The sequence below is a fragment of the Cryptomeria japonica genome, unplaced genomic scaffold (assembly GCF_030272615.1).
Source record: "Cryptomeria japonica unplaced genomic scaffold, Sugi_1.0 HiC_scaffold_24, whole genome shotgun sequence".
Lineage (NCBI taxonomy): Eukaryota > Viridiplantae > Streptophyta > Pinopsida > Cupressales > Cupressaceae > Cryptomeria > Cryptomeria japonica.
Window position 1 is genome coordinate 1,222,759 of NW_026728846.1, and position 14,742 is coordinate 1,237,500.

A 14,742-nucleotide genomic window follows, 5' to 3' on the forward strand; every position below is an offset into this window, starting at 1 on the left:
CACCACATAGGGTCTTTGAGAGGTTGGCGCAGTGCGCACACCAAGGTGGGTGTTGAGGTGCGTGCCGAGGTGGGTGGGTGCTAGGGTGCGCTCCATGGTGGGTGCCAGGGTGGGTGCGTGCTAGGGTGGATTCCAAAGAGGGTCATAGGGTGGGTGCCAAGGTGGGTTGGTGATATAGTGGGTTCAAAGGTGGGTACTAGGGTGGGTTCCAAGGTGGGTCACAAGTTGGGTGCCAGGATGCGTGGGTGTTAGGTTGGGTGCCAAGGTGGGCTCCTGCGTGGGTGGGTGCTAGGGTGGGTTTCAAGGTGGACGCGAGGGCGGGTGCCAAGGTGGGTAACAAGTTGGGTGTTAGGATGGGTGAGTGCTAGAGTGGGTGCCAAGGTGGGTGGGTGCTAAGGTGGATGCCAAGGTGGTTCACAGGGTGGGTGGGTTCTAGGGTGAGTTCCAAGGTGGGTCACAGGTTCAGTGCTAGGGTGGGTGTCAAGGCGGGTGTCGAGGTGCCTGGGTGCTAGGGTGTGGATGCCAATGTGGGTCATAGGGTGGGTACTAGGGTGGGCTGCAATGTGGGTGCCAAGGTGGGTAACATGCTCGGTGGGTTCTAAATTGGGTGCCAGGGTGGGTGTGCACCCACCTTGCCCGAGGTGGGTGCCAAGGTGCCAGTGTGGGTGGGTGCTAAGGTGGATGCCAAGGTGGGTGAGAAGGTGGGTGATAGGTTGAGTGGTAGGATGGGTGGGTGCCAAGATGGGTCACAGGGTGGGTGCAAGGGTGGGTAGGTGCTAGGGTTGGTGTCAGGGTGGGTGGGTGCTAGGTTGGGTTCCAAGGTGGGTGCGAGGGTGAGTGTCAAGGTGGGTCACAGGTTAGGTGCTAGGATGGGTGAGTGCTAGGGTGCAAAGGTGCCAGGGTGGGTGCTAGGATGGGTCGATGCTAGGGTGAGTGGCAAGGTGGGTCCACAAGTGTCAAGGTGGGTGCCGAGGTGGGTGCCAAGTCGGCGACTGCTATGGTGGATGCCAAGGTGGGTCACGGGGTGGGTGCCAAGTTGCTAGGTTGGGTTCCAAGGTGGGTGCCAACGTGGGTGCTAGGGTGCGTGGGTTAAAGGGTGTGTCACAACGTGGGTGCCAGGATGGGTGCGCACCCACACTGGCCAAGACGGGTGCGGGTGCAAGGTTGGGTTCCAAGCCCGGTCACAGGCTGGGTGCTAGGATGGGTGGGTGCCAAGGTGGGCACCAGGGTGGGTGCACCCACCCTGGCCAAGGTGGGTCACGGGGTGGGTCCTAGGGTGGGTAACGGGGTGGGTACTAAGGTGCGTGCCAAGGTGGGTCATAGGGTGGGTGCCAAGGTGGGCACCAGGGTGGGTGTGCACCAACCCTAGCCAGGGTAGGTCACGGGGTGGTTGTCGGGGTGGGCGTCAAGGAGCCAAGGTGGGTGGCAAGTAGCCAAGTTGCGTGCCAAGGTGGGTGTCGGGGTGGGTGCCAAGGATCCAAGGTGGGTGCCAAGGAACCAAGGTGGGTGTCTGGGTGGGTGCCGAGGTGGGAGCCAGGGTGGGTCCCAAGGTGAGTGCAAAGGTGGGTGCCAGGGTCAAGGTGAGTGCCAATGTGGGTTCCAAGGTGCCAGGGTCAGGGTGAGTGCCAATGTGGGTTCAAAGGTGCTAAGTTGGGTGCGAGGTTGGGTGCGAGGGTGGGTGGGTGCCAAGGTGTGCTAGGTGGAAGCCCGGGTGGGTCGGCATCCCATGGGTGTCGAGTTGGGTGCCTGATGGGTGCTTCTTGTCAAGTTTTAGTCGTCGGGACTCATTTCGAGCCTTAGAGGTCGTTTCTTGTCCGGTTGCCCTGTCTTCGACCTGGGAACCCAATTTTGGTCCTCGGGTCCCATTTTTTTTTGTCTCGCATCCCACTTTTGGCCTGTGGCCTTTTCGGGGTCGATTCTCGTTTTGGGCATCAGAGCATGTTTCTTCTCCTAAAACCCAATATTTGTTTATTAAGTCTCGGAACACATTTTTGTTCTCGTGGACCCATCATGGGTCTTGGAACGCATTTGTGGTCCTTGGGTCCCATTTTGCATCCCGAAACTTGTGTTTTGGTGCTTGATCCCTATTTTGGGTGCCCACCTTGCACCAAGTGCGCACCCGGGGCAAACCGAGCGCCTTGGTGCACCGGGGCAAGATCGAGCGTGCACCCGAGGCGCCCCGAACATGCACCAAGGTGCACTCGGCCCACATGTGAGCGCAGGTCGTTGCGCCCGAGGTGGTGTGTGGGCACCGCGTTGCAGACGGGACACTGCACGCACACGACGCCCCCTCCAGGTGCACGCACGTAGGCCGGGCCGGGTGCACACCCGACGCCCTAGCAAGGTGCGCGCACCCGGGCAGGGCTCACACTTGGCGAACGGGGCGCACTTCGCGAGGGAGGGTGTGCACCTCGATGGGGGTGGGTGGCCGGGGTGGATTCGCACGTGGGTCGCGGTTTGCTAAGTACACACTGCGACAAGCTCATAACGGGTGCGATCATACCAGCATTAGTGCACCGGATCCCATCAGAACTCCGCAGTTAAGCGCGCTTGGGCCGGAGTAGTACTGGGATGGGTGACCTCCCGGGAAGTCCCGGTGTTGCACCCTTTTTTAGTTTTTCGCCGGGCGTCGCAATGCTATTTGAATAAACCTTTTGCCCGTTTGCGTTCTCGTCGGGGCCGGGCCGGGCCGGGGTGCGCTGCCCGCACTACCGCGCGCGCGGGGGCGACACCGAGCGCGCACCCGAGGCACCCCGAGCACACAGGCCACGGTGCAACCCGGGCGTTGTGCGCGCACCCCGGTGCGCCCGAGGTGCTGCGCGCGCACCCAGGTGAAATCGGTGTGCACCTCGGCCAGTGCGCGCTCGGTCGAGTCGCGCACGTTGGCCAAGGTGCACGGTGATGTTTCTTACTCTAAGGTTCCGCACCAGACGCCCGGGACAGGTGAGCGAAGCTGGGCGGGGCCGGGTGCGCGGCCGGGGCAGGTGCACGCAGCTGGAGAGAGCTTTGGAGCACACTTCGGAGCGCACCAATGATGCGCTCCATTCAAAAGTTTCCTGAAAAGGCAAAAAAAGTTGAGATTATAGAATTTCCCACTTGAGAGATTGTAAAAAAAAAAAATTTAAAATGAAGGAAACGCGGGTGCCAAGGTGTGCGCAGCCCAGCCAAGGTGTGCGCACCAAGGCGCCCACCCTGGCGAAGGTGCACGCAAGGTGCGCACCCGAGGCAAACCGGACAATTAACCCAACTTTCGACTTCGCGCGCACCTTGGAGCGCACTTCGGAGCGCTCCTTGGTGCGCACCAATCTTGGGCACCTCGGAGTGCACCATGGCGCCCACCAAGGTGCGCACCCGGGGCAAACCGAGCTCCGACTTCGTGCGCACCTTGGAGCGCACGAAAGGTGCGCACCATGGCGCCCACCAAGGTGCGCAGCCCAGCCAAGGCGTGCGCATCAAGGTGCGCACCCTGGCGAAGGTGCGCACCCGGGGCAAACCGAGCTCCGACTTCGTGCGCACCTTGGAGCGCACAAAAGGTGCGCAACCCAGCCAAGGTGTGCGCACCCCGGTCAAACCGAGCTCCGAATCGTGCGCACCAGAGGTGCACGCCATCGTGCGCACCTTGGAGCACACTTCGGAGCCCTCCTTGGTGCGCGCCGATGTTGCGCACCTCGGAGCGCACCCGGGGAAAACAATGCAATTAACCCGACTTTCGACTTCGTGGGCACCTCGGAGCGCTCTCGGGTTCGCACCTCGGAGCACACCGAGGTGCGCACCTTTGATGCGCTGCCTTCACCAATTTCCAGAAAAGGCAAGAAAACATTGAGAAGGTGTGCGCACCGAGGTGCCCACCCTGGCGAAGGTGCACGCGAGGTGCGCACCCGGGGCAAACCGGGCTCCGACTTCGTGCACGCCGCACCTTGGAGCACACTTCGGAGCGCTCCTTGGTGCGCACCAGGGCGCGCAACCCAGCCGAGGTGCCCACCCCGGCGAAGGTGCACGCGAGGTGCGCACCCGGGGCAAACCGGGCTCCGACTTCGTGCACGCCATGGTGCCCACCGCGGCGAAGGTGCACGCGAGGTGCGCACCCGGGGCAAACCGGGCTCCGACTTCGTGCACGCCGCACCTTGGAGCACACTTCGGAGCGCTCCTTGGTGCGCACCATGGTGCCCACCAGGGCGCGCAACCCCGCCGAAGGTGCACGCGAGGTGCGCACCCGGGGCAAACCGGGCTCCGACTTCGTGCACGCCGCACCTTGGAGCACACTTCGGAGCGCTCCTTGGTGCGCACCATGGTGCCCACCAGGGCGCGCAACCCCGCCGAAGGTGCACGCGAGGTGCGCACCCGGGGCAAACCGGGCTCCGACTTCGTGCACGCCATGGTGCGCACCGCGGCGAAGGTGCGCACCCGGGGCAAACCGGGCTCCGACTTCGTGCACGCCGCACCTTGGAGCACACTTCGGAGCGCTCCTTGGTGCGCACCAGGGCGCGCAACCCAGCCGAGGTGCCCACCCCGGCGAAGGTGCACGCGAGGTGCGTACCCGGGGCAAACCGGGCTCCGACTTCGTGCACGCCGCACCTTGGAGCACACTTCGGAGCGCTCCTTGGTGCGCACCATGGTGCCCACCAGGCCGCGCAACCCAGCCAAGGTGTGCGCACCAAGGTGCACGCGAGGTGCGCACCCGGGGCAAACCGGGGTCCGACTTCGTGCACGCCGCACCTTGGAGCACACATCGGGGCGCTCCCGGGTTCGCACCGGCGTTGCGCACCGTGGTGGGCACCTCGGAGCACACCAAGGTGGGCAGCGAGGTGCGCACCTTTGATGCGATGCCTTCACTAATTTCCATAAAAGGCAAAAAAAAAACGAGATTTTAAAATTTCCGTTTTGAAAGATAGTGAGAAAAAGGGAATGCTGGTGCCATCTTGAGCCCGCCCTGGTGCGCAGCCCAGCCAAGGTGTGCGCACCAAGGTGCCCACCCTGGCGAAGGTGCGCGCCCGGGCAATTAACCCAACTTCCAACTTCGCGCGCGCCAGGGTGGGAGCGCACCCAACAACCGGGCCTGGGAAGAGCCAATGCGAGAAACCCCACCAAACGCTCTGACAAAAAAAGAGGGGGCGCTCCAGTAACCCCGCTTCGGAGCGCACCCTGGGCAAACCCAGCCAAGGTGCCCACCCCGGCCAAGGTGCAGGCGAGGTGCGCACCCGGGGCAAACCGGGCTCCGACAACGTGCACGCCGCACCTTGGAGCACACTTCGTAGCGCTCCCGGGTGCGCACCTCAGAGCACACCAAGGTGGGCAGCGAGGTGCGCACCTTTGATGCGCTGCCTTCACTAATTTCCAGAAAAGGCAAAAAAAAAAGGAGATTTTAAAATTTCCGTTTTGAAAGATAGTGAAAAAAACGGAACGCGCGTGCCATCTTGAGCCCGCCCTGGTGCGCAGCCCAGGTAAGGTGCCCACCCTGGCAAAGGTGCGCACCCGGGCAATTAACCCTACTTCCGACTTCGTGCGCGCCAGGGTGGCAACCGGGCCTCGGAAGAGCCAATGCGAGAAACCCCACCAAACGCTCCGACAAAAAAAGAGGCGGCGCTCCAATAACCCCGCTTCGGAGCGCAGCCGGGGCAAACCCAGCCAAGGTGCCCACCCCGACGAAGGTGCACGCGAGGTGCGCACCCGGGGCAAACCGGGCTCCGACAACGTGCACGCAGCACCTTGGAGCACACTTCGAAGCACTCCCGGGTGCCCACCGGCGTTGCGCACCGTGGTGGGCAGCGAGGTGCGCACCTTTGATGCGCTGCCTTCACTAATTTCCAGAAAAAGGCAAAAAAAAATGAGATTTTAAAATTTCCATTTTGAAAGATAGTGAAAAAAAAGGAACGCGGGTGCCATCTTGAGCCCGCCCTGGTGCGCAGCCCAGGCAAGGCATGCGCACCAAGGTGCCCACCCGAGGTGCACACCCGGGGCAAACTGGGCTCCGACTTCGTGCAGGCCGCACCTTGGAGCACACTTCGGAGCGCTCCTTGGTGCGCACCATGGTGCCCACCAGGGCGCGCAACCCAGCCAAGGTCTGCACACCAAGGTGCCCACCCCGGCGAAGGTGCACGCGAGGTGCGCACCCGGGGCAAACCGGGCTCCGACTTCGTGCACGCCATGGTGCCCACCGCGGCGAAGGTGCACGCGAGGTGCGCACCCGGGGCAAACCGGGCTCCGACTTCGTGCACGCCGCACCTTGGAGCACACTTCGGAGCGCTCCTTGGTGCGCACCATGGTGCCCACCAGGGCGCGCAACCCAGCCAAGGTGTGCGCACCAAGGTGCACGCGAGGTGCGCACCCGGGGCAAACCGGGGTCCGACTTCGTGCACGCCGCACCTTGGAGCACACATCGGAGCGCTCCCAGGTTCGCACCAGCGTTGCGCACCTTTGATGCGCTGCCTTCACTAATTTCCAGAAAAGGCAAAAAAAAACGAGATTTTAAAATTTCCGTTCTGAAAGATAGTGAAAAAAACGGAACGCGGGTGCCATCTTGAGCCCTTCCTGGTGCGCACCCCAGGCAAGTTGTGCGCACCAAGGTGCCCACCCTGGCGGAGGTGCGCGCCCGGGGCAATCCGGGCTCCGACTTCGTGCACTGCATGGTGCCCACCAAGGCGCGCAACCCAGCCAAGGTGCCCACCGCAGCGAAGGTGCACGCGAGGTGCGCACGCGAGGTGCACACCCGGGGCAAACCGGGCTCCGACTTCGTGCACGCCGCACCTTGGAGCACACTTCAGAGCGCTCCTTGGTGCGCACCAGGGCGCGCAACCCAGCCGAGGTGCCCACCCCGGCGAAGGTGCACGCGAGGTGCGCACCCGGGGCAAACCGGGCTCCGACTTCGTGCACGCCATGGTGCCCACCGCGGCGAAGGTGCGCACCCGGGGCAAACCGGGCTCCGACTTCGTGCACGCCGCACCTTGGAGCACACTTCGGAGCGCTCCTTGGTGCGCACCATGGTGCCCACCAGGCCGCGCAACCCAGCCAAGGTGTGCGCACCAAGGTGCACGCGAGGTGCGCACCCGGGGCAAACCGGGGTCCGACTTCGTGCACGCCGCACCTTGGAGCACACATCGGGGCGCTCCCGGGTTCGCACCGGCGTTGCGCACCGTGGTGGGCACCTCGGAGCACACCAAGGTGGGCAGCGAGGTGCGCACCTTTGATGCGATGCCTTCACTAATTTCCATAAAAGGCAAAAAAAAAACGAGATTTTAAAATTTCCGTTTTGAAAGATAGTGAGAAAAAGGGAATGCTGGTGCCATCTTGAGCCCGCCCTGGTGCGCAGCCCAGCCAAGGTTTGCGCACCAAGGTGCCCACCCTGGCGAAGGTGCGCGCCCGGGCAATTAACCCAACTTCCAACTTCGCGCGCGCCAGGGTGGGAGCGCACCCAACAACCGGGCCTGGGAAGAGCCAATGCGAGAAACCCCACCAAACTCTCTGACAAAAAAAGAGGGGGCGCTCCAGTAACCCCGCTTCGGAGCGCACCCTGGGCAAACCCAGCCAAGGTGCCCACCCCGGCCAAGGTGCAGGCGAGGTGCGCACCCGGGGCAAACCGGGCTCCGACAACGTGCACGCCGCACCTTGGAGCACACTTCGTAGCGCTCCCGGGTGCGCACCTCAGAGCACACCAAGGTGGGCAGCGAGGTGCGCACCTTTGATGCGCTGCCTTCACTAATTTCCAGAAAAGGCAAAAAAAAAAGGAGATTTTAAAATTTCCGTTTTGAAAGATAGTGAAAAAAACGGAACGCGCGTGCCATCTTGAGCCCGCCCTGGTGCGCAGCCCAGGTAAGGTGCCACCCTGGCAAAGGTGCGCACCCGGGCAATTAACCCTACTTCCGACTTCGTGCGCGCCAGGGTGGCAACCGGGCCTCGGAAGAGCCAATGCGAGAAACCCCACCAAACGCTCCGACAAAAAAAGAGGCGGCGCTCCAATAACCCCGCTTCGGAGCGCAGCCGGGGCAAACCAAGCCAAGGTGCCCACCCCGACGAAGGTGCACGCGAGGTGCGCACCCGGGGCAAACCGGGCTCCGACAACGTGCACGCAGCACCTTGGAGCACACTTCGAAGCACTCCCGGGTGCCCACCGGCGTTGCGCACCGTGGTGGGCAGCGAGGTGCGCACCTTTGATGCGCTGCCTTCACTAATTTCCAGAAAAAGGCAAAAAAAAATGAGATTTTAAAATTTCCGTTTTGAAAGATAGTGAAAAAAAAGGAACGCGGGTGCCATCTTGAGCCCGCCCTGGTGCGCAGCCCAGGCAAGGCATGCGCACCAAGGTGCCCACCCGAGGTGCACACCCGGGGCAAACCGGGCTCCGACTTCGTGCAGGCCGCACCTTGGAGCACACTTCGGAGCGCTCCTTGGTGCGCACCATGGTGCCCACCAGGGCGCACCCGAGGCAAACCGGGCTCCGACTTCGTGCACGCCGCACCTTGGAGCACACATCGGAGCGCTCCCAGGTTCGCACCAGCGTTGCGCACCTTTGATGCGCTGCCTTCACTAATTTCCAGAAAAGGCAAAAAAAAACGATATTTTAAAATTTCCGTTCTGAAAGATAGTGAAAAAAACGGAACGCGGGTGCCATCTTGAGCCCTTCCTGATGCGCAGCCCAGGCAAGTTGTGCGCACCAAGGTGCCCACCCTGGCGGAGGTGCGCGCCCGGGGCAAACCGGGCTCCGACTTCGTGCACTGCATGGTGCCCACCAAGGCGCGCAACCCAGCCAAGGTGCCCACCGCAGCGAAGGTGCACGCGAGGTGCGCACCCGAGGTGCACACCCGGGGCAAACCGGGCTCCGACTTCGTGCACGCCGCACCTTGGAGCACACTTCAGAGCGCTCCTTGGTACGCACCAGGGCGCGCAACCCAGCCAAGGTGCTCACCCCGGCGAAGGTGCACGCGAGGTGCGCACCCGGGGCAAACCGGGCTCGGACTTCGTGCACGCCGCACCTTGGAGCACACATCGGAGCGCTCCCGGGTTCGCACCAGCATTGCGCACCTTTGATGCGCTGCCTTCACTAATTTCCAGAAAAGGCAAAAAAAAGAAAAAAATGAGATTTTAAAATTTCCGTTTTGAAAGATAGTAAAAAAAACGGAACGCGGGTGCCATCTTGAGCCCGCCCTGGTGTGCAGCCCAGGCAAGTTGTGCGCACCAAGGCACCCACCCTGGCCAAGGTGGGTCACGGGGTGGGTCCTAGGGTGGGTAACGGGGTGGGTACTAAGGTGCGTGCCAAGGTGGGTCATAGGGTGGGTGCCAAGGTGGGCACCAGGGTGGGTGTGCACCAACCCTAGCCAGGGTAGGTCACGGGGTGGTTGTCGGGGTGGGCGTCAAGGAGCCAAGGTGGGTGGCAAGTAGCCAAGTTGCGTGCCAAGGTGGGTGTCGGGGTGGGTGCCAAGGATCCAAGGTGGGTGCCAAGGAACCAAGGTGGGTGTCTGGGTGGGTGCCGAGGTGGGAGCCAGGGTGGGTCCCAAGGTGAGTGCAAAGGTGGGTGCCAGGGTCAAGGTGAGTGCCAATGTGGGTTCCAAGGTGCCAGGGTCAGGGTGAGTGCCAATGTGGGTTCAAAGGTGCTAAGTTGGGTGCGAGGTTGGGTGCGAGGGTGGGTGGGTGCCAAGGTGTGCTAGGTGGAAGCCCGGGTGGGTCGGCATCCCATGGGTGTCGAGTTGGGTGCCTGATGGGTGCTTCTTGTCAAGTTTTAGTCGTCGGGACTCATTTCGAGCCTTAGAGGTCGTTTCTTGTCCGGTTGCCCTATCTTCGACCTGGGAACCCAATTTTGGTCCTCGGGTCCCATTTTTTTTTGTCTCGCATCCCACTTTTGGCCTGTGGCCTTTTCGGGGTCGATTCTCGTTTTGGGCATCAGAGCATGTTTCTTCTCCTAAAACCCAATATTTGTTTATTAAGTCTCGGAACACATTTTTGTTCTCGTGGACCCATCATGGGTCTTGGAACGCATTTGTGGTCCTTGGGTCCCATTTTGCATCCCGAAACTTGTGTTTTGGTGCTTGATCCCTATTTTGGGTGCCCACCTTGCACCAAGTGCGCACCCGGGGCAAACCGAGCGCCTTGGTGCACCGGGGCAAGATCGAGCGTGCACCCGAGGCGCCCCGAACATGCACCAAGGTGCACTCGGCCCACATGTGAGCGCAGGTCGTTGCGCCCGAGGTGGTGTGTGGGCACCGCGTTGCAGACGGGACACTGCACGCACACGACGCCCCCTCCAGGTGCACGCACGTAGGCCGGGCCGGGTGCACACCCGACGCCCTAGCAAGGTGCGCGCACCCGGGCAGGGCTCACACTTGGCGAACGGGGCGCACTTCGCGAGGGAGGGTGTGCACCTCGACGGGGGTGGGTGGCCGGGGTGGATTCGCACGTGGGTCGCGGTTTGCTAAGTACACACTGCGACAAGCTCATAACGGGTGCGATCATACCAGCGTTAGTGCACCGGATCCCATCAGAACTCCGCAGTTAAGCGCGCTTGGGCCGGAGTAGTACTGGGATGGGTGACCTCCCGGGAAGTCCCGGTGTTGCACCCTTTTTTAGTTTTTCGCCGGGCGTCGCAATGCTATTTGAATAAACCTTTTGCCCGTTTGCGTTCTCGTCGGGGCCGGGCCGGGCCGGGGTGCGCTGCCCGCACTACCGCGCGCGCGGGGGCGACACCGAGCGCGCACCCGAGGCGCCCCGAGCACACAGGCCACGGTGCAACCCGGGCGTTGTGCGCGCACCCCGGTGCGCCCGAGGTGCTGCGCGCGCACCCAGGTGAAATCGGTGTGCACCTCGGCCAGTGCGCGCTCGGTCGAGTCGCGCACGTTGGCCAAGGTGCACGGTGATGTTTCTTACTCTAAGGTTCCGCACCAGACGCCCGGGACAGGTGAGCGAAGCTGGGCGGGGCCGGGTGCGCGGCCGGGGCAGGTGCACGCAGCTGGAGAGAGCTTTGGAGCACACTTCGGAGCGCACCAATGATGCGCTCCATTCAAAAGTTTCCTGAAAAGGCAAAAAAAGTTGAGATTATAGAATTTCCCACTTGAGAGATTGTAAAAAAAAAAAATTTAAAATGAAGGAAACGCGGGTGCCAAGGTGTGCGCAGCCCAGCCAAGGTGTGCGCACCAAGGCGCCCACCCTGGCGAAGGTGCACGCAAGGTGCGCACCCGAGGCAAACCGGACAATTAACCCAACTTTCGACTTCGCGCGCACCTTGGAGCGCACTTCGGAGCGCTCCTTGGTGCGCACCAATCTTGGGCACCTCGGAGTGCACCATGGCGCCCACCAAGGTGCGCACCCGGGGCAAACCGAGCTCCGACTTCGTGCGCACCTTGGAGCGCACGAAAGGTGCGCACCATGGCGCCCACCAAGGTGCGCAGCCCAGCCAAGGCGTGCGCATCAAGGTGCGCACCCTGGCGAAGGTGCGCACCCGGGGCAAACCGAGCTCCGACTTCGTGCGCACCTTGGAGCGCACAAAAGGTGCGCAACCCAGCCAAGGTGTGCGCACCCCGGTCAAACCGAGCTCCGAATCGTGCGCACCAGAGGTGCACGCCATCGTGCGCACCTTGGAGCACACTTCGGAGCCCTCCTTGGTGCGCGCCGATGTTGCGCACCTCGGAGCGCACCCGGGGAAAACAATGCAATTAACCCGACTTTCGACTTCGTGGGCACCTCGGAGCGCTCTCGGGTTCGCACCTCGGAGCACACCGAGGTGCGCACCTTTGATGCGCTGCCTTCACCAATTTCCAGAAAAGGCAAGAAAACATTGAGAAGGTGTGCGCACCGAGGTGCCCACCCTGGCGAAGGTGCACGCGAGGTGCGCACCCGGGGCAAACCGGGCTCCGACTTCGTGCACGCCGCACCTTGGAGCACACTTCGGAGCGCTCCTTGGTGCGCACCAGGGCGCGCAACCCAGCCGAGGTGCCCACCCCGGCGAAGGTGCACGCGAGGTGCGCACCCGGGGCAAACCGGGCTCCGACTTCGTGCACGCCATGGTGCCCACCGCGGCGAAGGTGCACGCGAGGTGCGCACCCGGGGCAAACCGGGCTCCGACTTCGTGCACGCCGCACCTTGGAGCACACTTCGGAGCGCTCCTTGGTGCGCACCATGGTGCCCACCAGGGCGCGCAACCCCGCCGAAGGTGCACGCGAGGTGCGCACCCGGGGCAAACCGGGCTCCGACTTCGTGCACGCCGCACCTTGGAGCACACTTCGGAGCGCTCCTTGGTGCGCACCATGGTGCCCACCAGGGCGCGCAACCCCGCCGAAGGTGCACGCGAGGTGCGCACCCGGGGCAAACCGGGCTCCGACTTCGTGCACGCCATGGTGCGCACCGCGGCGAAGGTGCGCACCCGGGGCAAACCGGGCTCCGACTTCGTGCACGCCGCACCTTGGAGCACACTTCGGAGCGCTCCTTGGTGCGCACCAGGGCGCGCAACCCAGCCGAGGTGCCCACCCCGGCGAAGGTGCACGCGAGGTGCGTACCCGGGGCAAACCGGGCTCCGACTTCGTGCACGCCGCACCTTGGAGCACACTTCGGAGCGCTCCTTGGTGCGCACCATGGTGCCCACCAGGCCGCGCAACCCAGCCAAGGTGTGCGCACCAAGGTGCACGCGAGGTGCGCACCCGGGGCAAACCGGGGTCCGACTTCGTGCACGCCGCACCTTGGAGCACACATCGGGGCGCTCCCGGGTTCGCACCGGCGTTGCGCACCGTGGTGGGCACCTCGGAGCACACCAAGGTGGGCAGCGAGGTGCGCACCTTTGATGCGATGCCTTCACTAATTTCCATAAAAGGCAAAAAAAAAACGAGATTTTAAAATTTTCGTTTTGAAAGATAGTGAGAAAAAGGGAATGCTGGTGCCATCTTGAGCCCGCCCTGGTGTGCAGCCCAGCCAAGGTGTGCGCACCAAGGTGCCCACCCTGGCGAAGGTGCGCGCCCGGGCAATTAACCCAACTTCCAACTTCGCGCGCGCCAGGGTGGGAGCGCACCCAACAACCGGGCCTGGGAAGAGCCAATGCGAGAAACCCCACCAAACGCTCTGACAAAAAAAGAGGGGGCGCTCCAGTAACCCCGCTTCGGAGCGCACCCTGGGCAAACCCAGCCAAGGTGCCCACCCCGGCCAAGGTGCAGGCGAGGTGCGCACCCGGGGCAAACCGGGCTCCGACAACGTGCACGCCGCACCTTGGAGCACACTTCGTAGCGCTCCCGGGTGCGCACCTCAGAGCACACCAAGGTGGGCAGCGAGGTGCGCACCTTTGATGCGCTGCCTTCACTAATTTCCAGAAAAGGCAAAAAAAAAAGGAGATTTTAAAATTTCCGTTTTGAAAGATAGTGAAAAAAACGGAACGCGCGTGCCATCTTGAGCCCGCCCTGGTGCGCAGCCCAGGTAAGGTGCCCACCCTGGCAAAGGTGCGCACCCGGGCAATTAACCCTACTTCCGACTTCGTGCGCGCCAGGGTGGCAACCGGGCCTCGGAAGAGCCAATGCGAGAAACCCCACCAAACGCTCCGACAAAAAAAGAGGCGGCGCTCCAATAACCCCGCTTCGGAGCGCAGCCGGGGCAAACCCAGCCAAGGTGCCCACCCCGACGAAGGTGCACGCGAGGTGCGCACCCGGGGCAAACCGGGCTCCGACAACGTGCACGCAGCACCTTGGAGCACACTTCGAAGCACTCCCGGGTGCCCACCGGCGTTGCGCACCGTGGTGGGCAGCGAGGTGCGCACCTTTGATGCGCTGCCTTCACTAATTTCCAGAAAAAGGCAAAAAAAAATGAGATTTTAAAATTTCCGTTTTGAAAGATAGTGAAAAAAAAGGAACGCGGGTGCCATCTTGAGCCCGCCCTGGTGCGCAGCCCAGGCAAGGCATGCGCACCAAGGTGCCCACCCGAGGTGCACACCCGGGGCAAACCGGGCTCCGACTTCGTGCAGGCCGCACCTTGGAGCACACTTCGGAGCGCTCCTTGGTGCGCACCATGGTGCCCACCAGGGCGCGCAACCCAGCCAAGGTCTGCACACCAAGGTGCCCACCCCGGCGAAGGTGCACGCGAGGTGCGCACCCGGGGCAAACCGGGCTCCGACTTCGTGCACGCCATGGTGCCCACCGCGGCGAAGGTGCACGCGAGGTGCGCACCCGGGGCAAACCGGGCTCCGACTTCGTGCACGCCGCACCTTGGAGCACACTTCGGAGCGCTCCTTGGTGCGCACCATGGTGCCCACCAGGGCGCGCAACCCAGCCAAGGTGTGCGCACCAAGGTGCACGCGAGGTGCGCACCCGGGGCAAACCGGGGTCCGACTTCGTGCACGCCGCACCTTGGAGCACACATCGGAGCGCTCCCAGGTTCGCACCAGCGTTGCGCACCTTTGATGCGCTGCCTTCACTAATTTCCAGAAAAGGCAAAAAAAAACGAGATTTTAAAATTTCCGTTCTGAAAGATAGTGAAAAAAACGGAACGCGGGTGCCATCTTGAGCCCTTCCTGGTGCGCAGCCCAGGCAAGTTGTGCGCACCAAGGTGCCCACCCTGGCGGAGGTGCGCGCCCGGGGCAATCCGGGCTCCGACTTCGTGCACTGCATGGTGCCCACCAAGGCGCGCAACCCAGCCAAGGTGCCCACCGCAGCGAAGGTGCACGCGAGGTGCGCACCCGAGGTGCACACCCGGGGCAAACCGGGCTCCGACTTCGTGCACGCCGCACCTTGGAGCACACTTCAGAGCGCTCCTTGGTGCGCACCAGGGCGCGCAACCCAACCAAGGTCT

General features: G+C 62.9%; 2 non-coding genes across 2 annotated transcripts; both read left to right on the plus strand.

Annotated features, from left to right (window-relative positions):
- Positions 1-2,489: 2,489 nt before the first annotated feature.
- On the plus strand, positions 2,490-2,608 carry LOC131861137 (5S ribosomal RNA). The gene has a single exon (XR_009360214.1). It is a non-coding gene; the product is annotated as a 5S ribosomal RNA (ribosomal RNA).
- A 7,817-nt stretch (positions 2,609-10,425) lies between these two features.
- LOC131861308 (5S ribosomal RNA) lies at positions 10,426-10,544 on the plus strand. Its single transcript, XR_009360383.1, has one exon. It is a non-coding gene; the product is annotated as a 5S ribosomal RNA (ribosomal RNA).
- The last annotated feature ends 4,198 nt before the right edge of the window (positions 10,545-14,742 follow it).